General features: G+C 37.9%; 1 long non-coding RNA gene across 2 annotated transcripts in view; it reads left to right on the top strand.

The window, feature by feature from the left end:
* LOC107693130 (uncharacterized) overlaps positions 1-404 on the top strand; it is a 16595-nt gene extending 16191 nt beyond the window's left edge. The window contains exons 2-3 of one of the 2 annotated variants that reach the window (XR_001634713.1): positions 212-284; positions 372-404. This is a non-coding gene — a long non-coding RNA (uncharacterized LOC107693130). Of the gene's footprint in view, positions 1-211; positions 285-335 lie in introns of both variants that reach the window. The other variant, XR_001634715.1, reaches the window with a different exon arrangement.
* The last annotated feature ends 12293 nt before the right edge of the window (positions 405-12697 follow it).

Here is a 12697-nt window from a genome sequence, read left to right as displayed (position 1 = left end):
TATAAGTAATGGGATATAATATTGTCAAATGCAGGCACTTGATGTACCGGTATTTGCAAATTGGGCCAGGCTGTACATTTCAGATATATTTTTTTCTTCTTACGGATAAATAAAGTATCTATCTATCTATCTATCTATCTATCTAGCTATCTATCTATCTATCTATCTATCTGTCTATCTGTCTGTCTGTCTGTCTGTCTGTCTGTCTCAGCAAGAGACGGCAAGCATCACCTCATACCTGCTCTATCTGGGGACTCTTTTCAAAAAGACTGACTGACATTAAGGTACTAGTACAAAAGTCTTTTTTCAAAAACATGTCTTTATTTTTTCCCCAGTGTACTGTTTATGTATTTCACATTAATATATGCTAGAAACTCCAGAGAGCCTCGTGTGGAGCAGCAGATGGGTCAAAAATGTTGACATGAAATGTGGAGATCAGAACTGGGGCTTTAAACTCCGGATCAAGATACAACCATCAAAGCTGAGGATCCTGCTTGTCCTTTTTCAGAAAAGGGCTCTTTAAAATAGGCGAAAAAAGACATGAGAACGAGATGATTTTGGGTTAGCGTTAACATTTTAAACTTTGATGAATATTAATGTGATGATTAGGCCTGCGTGTTTACATTATCCCATCAATCACATAGCAAATCTAATGAGTATAAAGATCAGCTGATTTTTAATAACTTAACAGAATAACCTTGTGCTGACACTTAAGGGAAGGTTCACCAAAAATAACTATCTCCTTCATTTATGATTCCTTGTTGCTCTTTTTTTGGAGCTTTGGGAGTATAAATCATCCACTTTTTCCTCATATGGAAAATAAACTTTCTGTCTTCTCATTTTGAGTTGTATTAAAGAAATTAGTTCACCCAAAAATCTAACTTTTCTGAAAATGTACTCACTCTCAGGCCTTACAAGATGTAGATTAGTTTGCTTCTTCCTCAGAACAGATTTGGAGAAATGCAGCATTGCATCAGTTGCTCAGCAATGGATGCTCTGCAGTGAATGGGTGCCGTCAGAATGAGAGTCCAAACAGCTGATAAAAACATCACAATAATCCACAAGTAATCCACACCACTCTGCCATTTCTTCACCACTTCTAATGGCACCCATTCACTGCAGAGGATCAATTGGTGAGCAAGTGATATAATGCTACATTTCTCCAAATCTGTTCTAATGCAAATTATTTTGGGGTTGAACTGTTCCTTTTAGTAATAATCCTAAAAATTGTGGCACTGCTAGTTACACAGCATGCTTTGAAGCTTGGGTCATATCAAACTGAATTTGATCTAATTACTCACTAAAACTGCATAAAAAACAGGTTTATGAAGTGTTCCTAGTTGATTGTATATTTAGATTTCACTGTAGTGTTGCATCTTTGTGTACTGGATCTTGATCTGATTCTCTGCATATTCTTTCTTCTGTGAAACACAAAAGATAAAAAGCAAAAAGACATATTTCTCAAAATATCATCTTTTGTGTTCCACATTAAGGAAAAAACAACACCTGTTTACGTTAATGATGGTCATTTTTGCGCAAACTGTTCCTTTAATTATCACCGTCCTCATATAAGCTTATATAAACTCTACCAGCTTCTAACTGAAAGTGTCAAACTTCACTTTGGTACTTCAAGAAATCATACATTGTCAAGAGATTCACCTAATCAGGACACAGCAAGACATCTGATTCAGAGGGGCAGGAAAAATTCAACCTTTTGAGGCATTGTTTGAATATGCGTGAGTGGGAGCAGTTTAATCTGAGCTTCATAATAGCGTCAATGAATAAGTGATACTACAATCTAGAGAGGCTTATTCTCAAAGCATGATGCAGATATGGATAAAAAGGAGCTTAAAATGGAAAGAAGGGGTGAATGGCCAGCTCCTTTTTTTTTTTTTGTCCCTCCATCCCTGGTGCTTTGAATCAACTCAATTAGCCACGGCTTCCCGCAAACCTGTCGGCTGGTAGGTGTGATATTTTAAACAGATGCCCGTCCTGGACGAGGATGAGCCGACTGTTGCTTCAGACGCGGACTCAAAGGACTAGTGCAATTTTTGGGGATTCAAGCTGAGCGTTAACGATTCCCTGTGTCAGAATGCTCTACAGACGGCGGCTGAGATCCAGCCAGGTAATTTCCGCTTTAACCACTAGTTGGTTTGAGCAGGTGGTGCTACAGCAGAGATGCATTTTTTATGAGATTGAGGAGCAATATCTCCCCTGAGGCCTCAGTCACAACCGTGGAGTTTATTTGGTCTACTAGCACTTTAATCTTAACACATGCTCACCCTGAAACCAGTCCTAGGAACTTGTCATCACTTCAAACCGGCAAGCGATCAATTCTGGGCAGTTGAAAAAAAAAAGAAACATCAAAATATACACCCACATGATTTCCTGAGAACGTCGTTACTGTGCCAAAGCATGTTTTCCTAGCCGTAATGACCTGGCATGAATTAGAATAAATAGCATTCCAGAGATTTAAATGAAAATACTTGCTTAATAATTCAGGATGATGGCCTAGATAGAAGTTTCATCCCCCATCTCTGAGGGAGATATTTGAGTAAAATATATGCAAATTTGATGATGTCCTTATATATACTTGGGCTTAATCACTTGATCTTTACCTACGGGGCAAGAGCGCTAAAATTCTGAATCTGAAAAAGAGCACTAGTTTAGTCTGAATTCTATTTGGATGAACTGCATTCAAATGTCTTTGCTGTCACTTTTCATCAATTAAATATATTCTTGATGAATAAAAGAGTTAATTTCTTAAAAAATAATAATAAAGAAACTTTTGAATAGTCTATGCATTAATGGTAGGTGATGACAAGTGACTTCTGAGTGAGTCAGTGAATCATTCATTCAAGCAATTTATTTAAAACTATTAATCATTCAGTAACAAAACAAGTGACCCTCTATGAATGAGTCGTTGAATGGTTTATTCAAATTAATGATTTGTTCTACAACACTGATTCCTTCAGTAATGCAAATTGTTTGAATGACTGATTCATTGACTCATTCATAGCGATTGAGTCAGTGAATCAGTCATTCAAACAATTTGTTCCATAATGCTGATTTGTTCAGTAACAAAACAAGTAACAGTCGCTCATTGATCGAGTCATTGATTCATTCATTCAAATGATTTGTTCTGCAATGCTGATTCATTCAGTTACAAAACAAGTAACTGGTGATATGAACGAGTCACTGAATCATCCATTCAGATGATTTATTCTAAAACGCTGATTCTATCAATAAAGAAACAAGTAACTGGCGCTATGAATGAGTCATTGAGTCATTCATTCAGGTGAACGATTTGTTCTACAACGCTGATTCTTTCAGTAACGCAAACAAGTGACTGTCCTTATGAAAGCATCACTGAATCATTCATTCAGATGATTTGTTCTGTAATCCTGATTCATTCAGTTACAAAACAAGCAACTGGCGATATGAACGAGTCATTGAATCATCCATTCAGATGATTTATTCTAAAACACTGATTCACTGAATCATTTGAAACGCAGCAAAACTGCTGTATGTTGCTCTTGTTGCAACGGTTCTGTGTAAGAAAGTAGATCTACACATGAAGATCTGAGGCAATTAGTGTTAGGCTACTTATCTACATACTTGCTGTCCAATGTTTTATAAGAGTAATATCACACTTGCAAGGGCACTGATTACTGTATATGATTACCACAGAATATTCAAATAATCTTCTAAAGGCCATTACTTTGCAGTTAGATTATACATTTTTTATGATAACTAAAATGAGTAAAGCATGTGGCTGAAGCCAGAATAAATAAACTCATTTCTTTCTCTCTCTGTCTCTCTCTCTCTCTCTCACTCACACACACACACACTCACATATACATGATGTCTTTCTCCTTGTCTATTGCTCTATGTATTCCTTATTCACCTGACGCTTTTATGTCTCAGCCTCTCATCTCGATCTTGACATTTACTGCTTTGCTTTCTCCATCTCTCTCGGCTGCCATCCTCTTCCTCTTCTCTCACAGCTGGTAAATATGTTGGAGGTGGCAGAGGTCTACTAAGCAGAGGTCAAGAGTGGATATTGCAGTTTTTCTCTCTGCAATACGGTGGAAAGCGAATGAAAAAGCAAGTCCTTCTGCTTGATTGCCTGAAAATGCCGGTCTGGTGTTTTCTTGTGTAGCGACTGGAGATCTGAGATTGAATGCAGGAGTTTTTGAAGTGCTTTTGAGGAGCACTCATACATTTTTGGAAGCAGTATTGTGGCGAATGTCTGTCTCAGATTTAGGCTTATTTGCAGGGATTTATTTAGCAAAAGAACAAACACTGTCATTATCTCAGTTAAAACTGTATTGAATTGTGCATCACGCTATCATCTAATTTCCAACTACAGTAAGAAACGGCATCACAATTTAGTAATTCTGCCTGAAATAAGAGACGTTAACTTACTAATTGAAATTTCTCAACATCATCACTTGACTGCTAATTTAAGTATCATCACTTGACTGCAAATGACTGCTAATTTAATTTGGATAATGTTAAACTTACATCAGACTTACATTGACAACCATCTAATTTTCACTTAAAACAACATATTTTCATAAATAATTTTTGAGACAGCAGTTAAGTCTCTTAATAGAACAACTAATAATACAAACTAAGGATACAATATCTAACCTTTTTGTTTTTTGATGTTCTTTTTTTCCCCATACAATTACAGTTTATAGTGACCAGGGGCTGTAATGCTTTAAAAAGCCATGAAATTGGTCTATAGAATCTATATAGGTCTATACTCCAAGACTTCTGAATCTATACAACAGCTTTATGTGAAAAACAGACTGAAATTACGTTGTTTTTCACTACTTTGTTACCTTAAATATTATGTGTTCTATAGCTCTATGGAAAAGAAAAGCTTATACGTTCTGCCTAACATCTCATTTTGTGTTTCATGGATGAAAGAGGTTCGGAATGACATTGGAGGACGTGATGGAAGAATTTTCATTTTGTCTGTATATTATTCCTTTAACTTGACATTTCCAGCCTATTAATATTTGATGTTTTCATATTATGTTTCTCTTTCTTGCTGTCCATCACTTATAATTTCAGCCATCCATCTCCAGCAAACCATAACTGACACACATACGCATGCCTGACAGTTGTGATCGCACGTCTGATGCTGACACTGACATACAGGAAGCACAGAGGAAACAGCAGCCAAGACTTCCTGTGGTTTTGTGCTGCTATCATTCACTGAATCGTCAGGCAGGAATGTGGGAAGCATCCAGACCCTGGTGGCTCTGCCATCTGCAGCACTATTCATGAGCAGATACGCAGGGAAATCCATCCAGCCGGTAAACACCGTTCAATCTGTAACGTGCTGCAGGTAGAACAGTGTAAATAGTCTGAGGTTAACCATATACTGCTTCCTCATTTATTTTAATTTTACATTTTTTTTTAATTTTCTTTTATTATCTTTTCATGTAAAAAAAAAAAAAAACTGAACCCCTAATGTTCCTTCACAACATCCAGTTTGGGAAACCTTGACCTGTTTATTAATGCACTTAATGTTGTTACTAACAATGAATATATTTTCTTTCTCTTTATATTTTTGTACCAATGTACAAGGTTATCCTATTTAAATCAATGTGATAAATGAGATGGGTCAAAAGTAATCTAAACGTTTTTAAAAAGTAGTCAGATTTTATTGCCTAAAATGTGTAATGTAATAAATTACGTTACTGACTACAAATTTTGTCATGTAATTTGGAATTAGTAACGGACTTGTAAGCAATCTACCTAGCACTGTTTACAGTTATCATTATCACTATAACTTTAACTCTTTATGGTATATACTGCAAGCATGTTAATACTTTAATAAATGCATATTAGCTTGTGATTGTTCCATTGTTGTAAATTGTTTCCCCAGAAACCTATAATCAATTGTATTGAATGTGTACAAAATACCTAAAACATACATACTTACTTTTTTGATAACATATTGCAAGATTGATTCTGCGTAAACGGCACAACCCAGAAAAATCTCTGGGTCTTAATATATAATGCTTCATGGGCAGATCACATTGAGTTCAGCTTCATTAATTCAAAGATATTCTGGCCGTGAGCCCTATAAAACAGTTGAGCCAACTATTATATTTGCATTTCTTGATTGCATTACTTGAAAGCAGAGCCTCAGATGTTGTAATTGCCTCTTTTTGAAGTATTACCTCATAACAACTATGACTGAAAAAAAATAAAACTGCTTATATTATTCAGGATAATTTATTTTGATACTAATTCCCAGCTAACAAAAAATGTGTTCTAAAAATATTTAGCTAATGTTCCCATAAGGTTATAAAATTATTTTTGAACGAACTTTTAGAATGTCCAATTTTTAAAATGTTTTCCTTGGTTATTTGAGTGTTAATGGAACATTCCAATTTGATCATTTTGCAAACACTGTTGGAATGTTATTTTTGAATGTTCTAAAACAAGTAACATTAACATTAATTGAATAAAAAATTGTTGTAAAAAATGTCATTAATTAATAAAAACCTTTATATTTTTAGGACTGAATTTATTAGCTCCCGGAACTGCTTCTGTGTACAACAGTGAGCGCAAGCTAGATTCAAGTGATTATTACGTTTTGAATATAGATATTTTACAAAAACGCATCGATTCGCTACAGAAGGCCTTTGTTCACCCCCCGGAGCTGTGTGAGACACTTTTTTTTTTTTATGGATGGGCGATTTTTATTTAAGTTCTTTTGGACTGAAGCAATGCAACACCTGCTGAATGGCATTAAACAGCTTGAAAGATCAAAAACTATTTTTAGTATAACTCCGACTGGATTCGTCTGAAAAAAGAAAGTCATATACACCTAGGATGCCTCGGGGGTGAGTAAAACGCAGCCTAATTTTCATTTTTGGGTGAACTAACTCTTTAAGGTGAGCCTTATTAAATCCCAGTGATTAAGATAAATGAGTCACACATACAGGCTCTGTTCCAAAACATAGTGAGCTGACTACGTAAACAGCATTTTAAGGCATCATAGACCAACATGAAGGCTGTTCCGAGCTACATGAAAACCTCTCTATTCTTGTAACTTTGACGGATTGCAATGCCATGATGAATCCAGACAGTAAAGACAGGAAAAAGGAGAAACAGTGTAGGTGATCAAGAAGATGCAATTAGTGGCATGTCACCAGCTGTGTGTGACAACTTGAAACAGTAGTCTTGATTTTTAGATGAAGGTTCTTTAAGTTTGGCAAAACTGAAGCTGGAAGGATGAACGTCAGACAGGACGGCTCATTTGTCCCCGCAAACATAGGTCAAATGCATTTGTCTACTGATTAATGTAACAATAAGTCTGGAAGTAATTATATTACAAATAAATAGATTTCCTCTCAGGATTTGTAATTTATGTAGACATACAATGAGCCAGAAGATATTTGGACACTTGACATGCATTATGAAGCATTATATATTTATATATACAAATCTAATTATTAAACATTATAGATTTATATCCATGCGCAACTCTCAGAATGAGGTTGAAAAACAAAATATCCATCTGTAAAACAATAATCATATTTTGATATGACGATGCATGTTTGCGATCATGGTTAGGAGGCTGGGAAAATTAGTCCAGATTCGCTTCATTTGCCAGCCTGTCAGTCACTTCTGCCTGATTGAATGTGGCATCTGTTGATTGTGACTGATGCTTAATGTCTGGGCTATTAGTGCTGCTTCAAGATTACTTTTTGGGCCGAGTGTTCGCAAGGCAAGAGAAATTAAGCTTAATGTGAAAATCTACACTAGCCACGCCAGCATGTAGCCAAAGTATCAGAGCAATATCTGTGCAACATGTGTTCACTAATGAATGCCGTCAAAATAGATCTAGTGTGGAAAAATTATAGAAACGTGTGCATATCTGGTCTACATATACTGAAAGTTACTTATGTAAGTTATTTTTTGGAATCATAGATAGGTTCAATGAAAAATGTTTAAGATCCATGATTTTTAAATGATCTAAGAAAAAAAAAATTATTCCACAAAAAGTAAAAGTCTCGTAATGATTTTGCATAAAATAATATATAGTCTATTCAACATAACACTACCTGAAGTAAATATCAATGCAAATATAAATACAGAATAGTTTTGAGGCCTAAAGTAGATACGTTTTTGCTTATAGCATTTGACCTGTAAGTGGCGCTGGTTTAAAACTTTGCACATACACTAGAGACGCAACAACATTTTCCAAAGTTCATTTCACTAAACCAATGTGTTGCCAAGATACAGCCTTATATCTTGTTTGGCATCCTTGCTATCAAAACTGTTTTATGTTTAAAAGTCAAATGGTTTTGAAAACGATAAATCCATTGACTACAAATCAGGAAGCTTGGTTTGAAGATCATTCGGGCCAATTTTGGAGAAGACTGAATAAACTTTGTAAGTGGAATAGCTCAAAATAAATAAATAAATAAAGTGCAAGCATTGGATAAGATTGATGGAAAGATATTTTTTTCCACAAAACCTTAGGAATACGAGGAGAGAAGAATATTTAGTTAAAACTTGAGGCTTTTACCAGTAGATGCCACCAAAGTACTTTTGTTTGCTCTGGGCATTGCGACAAAAATGCAAAGCAAGTTAAATATCCATACCTAAAATCATTCCTTATTGGTGTCTTTTGACCACTATGGTCTGAAGATGAATTAATGCATATTTGAGGACAATATGTTGAAAAAATAAACATTAGCCAAGGAACCAAAGTAAAAATATGTACATTTCTACAGCAATTTGTTCAATGTCTGTTGGTGGCACTAGAGGGTTTAAGAGACTAAAAACAGCATTGTCACCATGGATATTGAAATGTAGTGTAGAAATGTTATCTCAGTGTTATTATTTACAACAAATCCATTTTACTACCATTATTCCAACAAATTAAACTGATTGTGAAGGTGACCAGCAGAAGACACATGCAGGAACGCCCACCGACGCGACACGTTCGGCCCTAGACAGTCATTCATGGTGCTTAGCCACAGAAACAAGTGCAGTGTGTTTGGTGAAGCTTCTCTCCTCCTGCCCACATGGCACAGCAGAGATGCCGCTCTGTGTGGCATAAAGACATTGGCAGCACACCTCCTCTCATTTCTCTTTATGCCTGCCATCCCATATTACACCCTGTTTGAGTGTGTTTGCATGTTTGTGAAGAAGCGTGATGAGATTTTATAATGTGTAGGAAACCATTTCCAAATCTTTCGTATTCCAAATTTATATGGCATCTGAAGCATAAAAGTCTAATATTAATGCATTTGCCAAAAGTTGGGGGTCAGTGGGATTAAAAAAAAAGAATAATAATAATACCTTTACTCCGCAAGGATGCATTAAATTAATCAAAAGTTGCATTTATATGGTACAAAAACATTCTATTCATCAAAGAATCCTGAAAAAAAGAAGTATCGCTCTTTCCCAAAACATATTGAACAGCACAACTGTTTTCAACATTAATAATAACAAGAAATGTTTCTTGAATTTCTGAAGGATCATGTGACACTGAAGACTGGAGTAATGATGCTTAAAATTCAGCCTTGCATCACAGGAATGAATTACATTTTACAATATATTAAAAGTTATTGTTAACAGTTATATTTCACAATATATTTGCTGTTTTTTATCAGTACATTAGTGACTAACATTTAAAAAAAAAAAAAAAAACTTTAGAACAGTGTTCATATTGCATAGTTTGTGTGCAGGTAACTTGCTGTATTATTTCAGATTAATTTATCAGATTAAAACCATCAAATAATATTTCCTGATCATTAAAATAAACCTGCTATATCATGCTGCTCCATATATGCTAATGGAAAAAAACTGCTTCAATGGAAAAATCAAACTTGGTGTGTGCTTGTGACTGGTGTATATTCTCAGAGCTGTGTGTGTCTCGATATCTTTAATTACCACCAGTGTAATTATGAAAGATTGAAGGTTTTTTTCCCGTCTCAGTTCTGGGAAAATCACTCCTGTAATTACTTTCGTGAGAAGGTCAAATCTCAATGACTGAAGGGAAGCTGCATAAGCTAACATTTTGCACGCTCTTGTGCTTTTTCATGCAGATGTGCAGCTGTGTTTAGACTTCTGATGGGTTAGGCTAAGCTAAGAATCAGCCTAAGATCAAGTGAAACCCTATGCTACACCTTTGTAGAGAAGTCAAACACATTTGGTTTGATTAAACCCGAGTTCGATTCCACCCATATTAGTCCACAGGTCTCTTATTATACTTTCAGGTTCAAACCACAAACCACTGCACTATTCATAAAATGTATATGGAGATAAAAATAATTCACCTGAATAGGAATGCAATGAAATAAAGGGGTCAAAATGACCCAGAATAAAGCACAGTTTCTTCCCACAAGCTGTCAGACTGCTGAATGACCATCTGACAACCTACAACTGGACTGTCCACCATCTCCCCTCATTATATTCTCCTTCAGACAGATCTTTACATTGCAGCTACCCTGCATTTACTGTCAAAGAATAGTTCAGCCAAAAAAAAAAAAGAATCTGTCTTTCTGAACCTGTAAGATGTTATTTTCCTGAGGAGCAGAGAATTAGATATGCTTTCTTTTTAATAATTTATTGAGATCCAATTTGAAGATCAGGGTAAATTTAACTTATTTTGTCTTCTGGGAAACAGTATTTTCTGTAGCTTCTGAAGGGCAGTATTAAATGGAAAAAAATATATTTAGTCAAAATAATAAAAATGTACACATCTTCATTCTCTTAATGCATTGTTTTCCCTTTTGGAGCATCAGTGAGCGTTTGAACCTTCTGTAATAGTTGCATATGGGTCCCTCAGTTGTCCTCAGTGTGAAAAGATAGATTTCAAATTCATAGTCATTGTTGTAAAGGGCTTAAATACACAAAAATGCTGGAAAACCAAAGAATTTGTGGGACCTGAAGGATTTTTCTGAAGAACAGCAGGCAGTTTAACTGTTCAGGACAAACGAGGGACTCGTGAACAACTATCATCTCTAAAAACAATTTTCAAAACCCGCTGTGGATCATTCAGGTAGCAACCCAGTATTAAGAATCAAGTGTCAGAAACGAGACCGGGATCCAACAGATAAATCGTCAAAACGCCAACGTCAATAAATCAGCCGGATAGCAAATCCGCCAGCAAATAGTAAGCTTGATCAGCGCGGAGGTCAGACCAGCCTCTGCCGAGCCCGTGGAGAAGAGAGGCGACGAGCCGGCAATTGAAAGCCGCCACTGAATTCCAGAGGTAGTGCCGAGCGTGGGCAGAGAGGAATCGGAAGGGGCTGCCATGAAGAGACAGGCCTATGATAAGAGAGAGCCTAGGCAGAGAGCCGACCAGAGTTCTAGAGGGGCAGGTGGGTAAAAAGGGGAGGGTGACAAAAACAGGAACGCCAGACCGACTAGACTAGAAAAATAAACAAAACAAGACTGGGTCAGAAAACACAGCATGCACTGAGACGATCTGAGCTACAGACAACACATTACGGACTGACACAAGACAGCAACCATGAGGGCAAGATAAAGGGAAGATAATGAGGACAAAACGGGGTGCAGGTGAGGAGGGAGAATTAGCTAACAGGGATAACGAGAGGGGCGGGGGAGGTGCACCCGACCAAGAGAGGGAGGCAACTTGAGCCGTACCGCAACCGGATTAAGGACCTTGGTGATCTGGTATGGACCAATGAACCTAGGCGCTAACTTGCGAGAGACAGCCTTGAGAGGCAGGTCCTTGGTAGACAGCCATACCTTCTGACCACAGATATAGCGGGGCGCTGGAATCCGGTGACGATCAGCCGCTGCTTTGGTCCGTCTGGAGGCCTGGACCAAGGCCTTCCTAGCCTTCCTCCAGACACTACGACATCTCCGGACAAAGGCTAGGGCAGACGGTACCGCAGCATCGGGTTCCTGAGAGGGAAACAAAGGAGGTAGATAGCCAACAGAGCATTCAAACGGTGACATACCTGTGGATGCTACTGGGAGAGTATTGTGGGAATACTCAATCCAAGTGAGCTGTTGGCTCCAAGAGGCAGGATTGCGGGACACCAGGCAACGGAGAGCTCGCTCGAGATCCTGATTGGCTCGCTCACACTGTCCGTTGGTCTGGGGATGAAGATCTGACGACAGACTCGTAGAGGCCCCGATCTGTCGACAAAATTCCTGCCAAAAACGGGAGACAAACTGGGGACCCCTATCAGAGACCACGTCAACCGGAAGACCATGGATCCGGAAGACGTGGTCAATTACCAGTTGGGCTGTCTCCTTGGCAGAGGGGAGTTTAGGTAGGGGCACGAAATGAACCGCCTTAGAGAAGCGATCCACCACCGTGAGAATAACGGTGTAGCCTCTTGAAGGGGGTAAGCCAGAGACAAAATCTAAGGCTATGTGTGACCAGGGACGAGAGGGAATGGGCAGCGGTTGGAGCAGACCAACGGAGGGACGGTTAGAGACCTTGTTCTGGGCACAGACAGAGCAAGCCAATACAAACTGCCTGACGTCCTGGCCCATAGAGGGCCACCAAAATCGCTGGCGGATGGCAGCCAGCGATCTCCTGACTCCTGGATGGCAGGCAACCCTAGATTCATGCCCCCACTGAAGGACCTCAGGGCGCAACACAGCCGGCACGAACAACCTACCCGCAGGACACTCAACTGGCACTTCCACCCTTCGTCCGGCCTCCTCCACC

Source organism: Sinocyclocheilus anshuiensis, unplaced genomic scaffold (genome assembly GCF_001515605.1).
Source record: "Sinocyclocheilus anshuiensis isolate Anshui unplaced genomic scaffold, SAMN03320099.WGS_v1.1 scaffold45, whole genome shotgun sequence".
In the NCBI taxonomy this organism is placed as follows: Eukaryota; Metazoa; Chordata; class Actinopteri; order Cypriniformes; family Cyprinidae; genus Sinocyclocheilus; species Sinocyclocheilus anshuiensis.
This window is presented reverse-complemented; position numbering and strand designations above follow the sequence as displayed.